Genomic DNA, 4,322 nt, shown 5'->3' on the forward strand with positions numbered 1-4,322 from the left:
GAGGAAGAAGAGCAGTGGCAAAGTGCCTAATGAGTCGTAGAAATTTGATGAACTAAAACAAAGCAGAGGCACCATGAGTTGCTCCTCGGCGGCGGCGAGGCTCTCACTGCGTGCTGCTGTCGAGCGGAGCCGGGGGAGCACAGGGCAGCGCCCCGCCGCCTGTCACCCAGGGCGTGGACATCTTGGAGGCTCGGGAGGCAGCTGCAAGTTAAGTGTAGGTCTAGCTCTGCAAGGCTGCCATCAACGCATCAGTGCATTATCAGCCCTTCCCTGTCTGTGGCTGGGAAAGAAAGCAGAGCTAGATGTCTGCTGGATTTCTCGCCCTCTCCCTGCCCCGCCCCCCACCCCACCGCCCTTTTTGGGAGGTTTTTGGAAGAGGAGAGAGGTGGTAATAATAAAGTCACATGGAAAGAAAATGAAACACTTGGCAGTCCGTCAGATGACTAATGCAAGATGCGGGTGATGAATTTGCAGAGTGCGCGAGGCATCCATGTGTGCATCAAATTAGTACGTTGTTGCTACTCAGAATGGAAAGCGGTCCAGCTATGCAGCTCTGCGCAGCTGATTGGCTGCCCATGCCGGAGAAAAAGGCCGGAGCTGGGAGGGGGCTCCCCTTTAAAAAGCACATTGTTTATGGGACCCAGGCACAAAGGGTTTAATTCAGAGAGGCAAAGGAGATCTCAGAATTGCCTGCTTTGTGCTGGGTTAAAAAAAAAAAAAAAAAAAACCAGCCCCAGAAAGTTGAGTTCCCACTAAAAGACACTGAATATTTCAAATCTCTCACACTCCATAAATTGTTCTCTGTATATCTGACTTCCAGATGTTGCACTTGAGTTCTAAACAATCACACGTTTGGGAGAGAAAAAAAGAAAGTCTGCCTTTTCTTCTCCCAGCTTCAGTAAATATTTGGGGCTGACAGAGAGCACAACCATAAGCTTTTGCATATCAGTCCTCCTCAACGGTGTTTCCCAAATCCCCATTTGGAAGAGAATGCTGTGTGCAGCCTGCACATCTAGTCACCATCGAGTAATACGATGATGAAGACATGTCTTTTTTTACTTGCCCCCACCCCCTTTGAGCAGGAATAAATAGTAAAGCAAAACCACATACCCTTTTTGTGTTCCCCATCCCCGCCCCAAATATACCCTGAACCCAGCTACTCTGCCAAGTGACAAGGCTGAATGCCTCTCGGCAGCACTCATTTGCAGCACTGCGCGCTTGCTCCAGCTTCTCAGCCTGTGAAAATAGAAGGCACTGAAACAAAGCAGGCAGACGCTGCCCCTACAGAGCCTCCTCCATGAGTACCCCCACCCCAAGAAGCAGAGAGGTCAGAAAGGGGACATGCTAACTAATACTAAACTGCAAGGGCCAGACATGATTTCACCGTAGCTTCCTGGTACTACTAAGGAGGTAGACAAAGATCTTACAGAGAGCTACTCACTTGGTTAAAATGAACCATCAGACAAATACACCATCAGAGCACTTTAAATCTGCTGTGGGTCTAGGATGGTCCTAAGCCTCTAAAAACAAGATACTCGTGGCTAAAAAGCCAAAACCCCATGGTAAGGAAAAATCCTGAATGAGATTGAACCTAGAGAGCGAAGTGATGTCAAATACTCTTCACTACGTCCTGGCTTCAATTTCTACTTCTTCACATCCCCGTATTTTACCACTTTATTTTTTATCCTTGAAATAAACAATCAGACTGTCTAACTTGAAGCACTTTCAGAGCTTGCTCTCATCAACCTTATTGTTATAAAAAATGTTCTGCTGAATAAAATATTGAGTACAAAATCTTCTCTCAACAATTTTGGTGTAATGTAATGCTTGTTTATGTTAGAGCTAGATTGTTTATCTAGTTCTTGTGCACCTATCCTTTTTAAATCGCTCTTTGAGAATTCAATCAACACTTGAACCCTGTGGGTCTGTGGCTGCGGTGGGGCGGAGGCGGAGGAGCCCCTTGCAGTACGGCATGTCATGTTCACACCCTGTCGGGGGTTGAGAGTGTGGCAAGACTTATTTCTGGGACAGGAAAGACTTGTGGTTACTGCTGTTGACAACCAACTAGAATGAAAAGAGGAAAGTATTGCCACGGGTCTCGGCTCACAGAAAAGAGAAGTTCAAAAAATTGGGCTGCTGCACCTCATCTGCGGAGCGCAGAATGTAACACAATGGAGAACGGAGTGGCACTGTACTAGTTCTAGTGTCTGAACTCAGATTTCTAGAGCAAGCAGTCATCAATGCTTCCGCAAATAAGAGGCCATTTATTCTTTCTTGAAAAATATAAATTCACCAAGATGCATCAAGTAAGGGAAACAGAGGAGCCAGCCAATGCCTCATGCCTCTGGGCTATATGTGGCTAGTGTACATATGTATTTCCTCCCATGAGCCATGCTTCACTGATGCTTGGAGACCTCTAATCTAGAGGCAGTGTGGCACAGGGGCTCTGAGTTCTGGCAGCACCCCTTCCTAAATGTTCTACTCTGGGCTTCAGACTCTTCATCTGTTAAACAGGGATAGCGGACTCCATCTCTTAGACTCATGTGCTTAACACAAGACACGGCACAAAATAAGGGCTCTGTCAGTGTCAGCTATTCCTACTGTTAATTCCTTCTTTGCATCTGTGAAGCATCTGAAATGCATGACCATCAAAAATCTACTTTTCAATTAAAACATTTTTATAGTATAGACTCAAACACAATTCCTATCCTAAATAATATGTGTATTTTAGTCATCACTTATATAGCAAATATTGTGATAGGTACTTTACATTTTTTTCAACCGCCCCCTGCCGCCTTTAGGCTACTTTGAAACCCACATTTACTCAGTCACATAGTGTGTCTCCATCTCTGCAGACTGCCTTCTTCTCTAGTCCTACAGAGCCACCCATGAGCACCTCTCATCTCTCTCTACATCCTTGCCAAACTACCTGCCCTTTCAGAAGTAACTTTTCCAAAGATTTGCGTCAAGTTCTAAGGCCAGAACGATCCATTCCTTAAGTAAATCCAATGATGTCCACTTGTTGTACAAGTTAAAATATTACCACCCCCACACCTTCCTGATCGAAAGCAAAATAGGTGGTCCTGTCCCATCAACCACTCTCCTGGCGCTGCTGAAATAGGTGGTCCTGTCCCACCAACCTCTCTCCTGGCACTGCTGAAATAGGTGATCCTGTCCAATTGACCACTCTCCTGGCACTGCCGAAATAGGTGGTTCTGTTCCACCAACTTCTCTCCTGGCACTGCCAAAATGGGTGGTCCTGTCCCATTGACCACTCTCCTGGCGCTGCTGAATCACGTGCCATGAACCCCGACAGTGCTGCAGCAGCTTGGTTTACTCCCTTCTCATCCACCCAACTGAATCCTGCTCTGGACTCCCAACTCTCTCCCTGGCTGATGCTCCCTTTTAGTGGAGACTCACTGAATTCTTTCATCCTCATGGGGCTGTAGCACTGACACTTCTAAGCAAGCCAGAAATTATGTGTTCAACAGGTAAACCTTTGGAGGGATCTGCTCGTAACTATGGAAAGCCAATGTGCTCTTCAAAGAGAATTAATTACAGGAATAGACACCCCAAATCTCAGCAAGACCCTTGAGAAGATCTCACAGTTACAAGAACCTCATCTTGGGCTTAGGAAATCAGACTAGCTTGCTTCTCTTCACTCCCTAGCCATTCTCAACACCCAGTACGGTGCCTCTTACAGTCCAAGAATTTACATCCAAATTCAAATAATATTTATTGAGGGGCTCCTCTTCGCCAGAAACCTTTGCCAAGTACTCGATATACAATACTCTTCAACGGTTCCCATTGGAATCATTATCTGTTTTGGAGATGAATCCAGTGAGAGCCACAGAGATACACTGACTTTTCCAATGTCACACAAAAGGTGCCTAGAGAATGTGGATGCAGTGAGAGGTGAAGGTCAGCTGTCTTTGCTTCACGTTCTGTGAGTTAGGTTTCTCCAGGTTGACGTTTCCCAACTCGGTGACCACTCGCAGTCCCCGGACACATGCACACGCATCTCTGCTGGCACCTTGCCTACAAACTGCAATGAGATCCTGAGTGCCAATTCTGCTAGTACCCTTGGCAAGGAGCCAGCTAGAAGGCTCCTCTAAGACAGACGCCATACGGAATAAGACCGCAAGTCTGCAAGCACTACGCCAGTGGGCAGTGGTATTCTCAGTGTCAGACAAGATGAAAATGAAATCATGTTCAGAAAAACGATGAGTGCTTACTTTTTAGTTTTAACCCAGGCACTGACCTACTTCCCTGTTTTAGAGGAAAAAGAACTAGATTAACAGAGTATATGCAAAATCTTCTGA

General features: G+C 46.1%; 1 protein-coding gene across 3 annotated transcripts in view; it reads right to left on the reverse strand.

Annotated features, from left to right (window-relative positions):
* CELF2 (CUGBP, Elav-like family member 2) overlaps positions 1-510 on the reverse strand; it is a 170,477-nt gene extending 169,967 nt beyond the window's left edge. For all 3 annotated transcript variants that reach the window (XM_011926396.1, XM_011926397.1, XM_011926398.1), the window contains exon 1: positions 73-510. The gene's annotated coding sequence lies outside the window, so the exon portion shown is untranslated. The remainder of the gene's footprint in view (positions 1-72) is intronic.
* Between the last annotated feature and the right edge of the window lie 3,812 nt (positions 511-4,322).

Source organism: Colobus angolensis, unplaced genomic scaffold (genome assembly GCF_000951035.1).
Source record: "Colobus angolensis palliatus isolate OR3802 unplaced genomic scaffold, Cang.pa_1.0 Scaffold684, whole genome shotgun sequence".
NCBI classification, from domain to species: Eukaryota; Metazoa; Chordata; class Mammalia; order Primates; family Cercopithecidae; genus Colobus; species Colobus angolensis.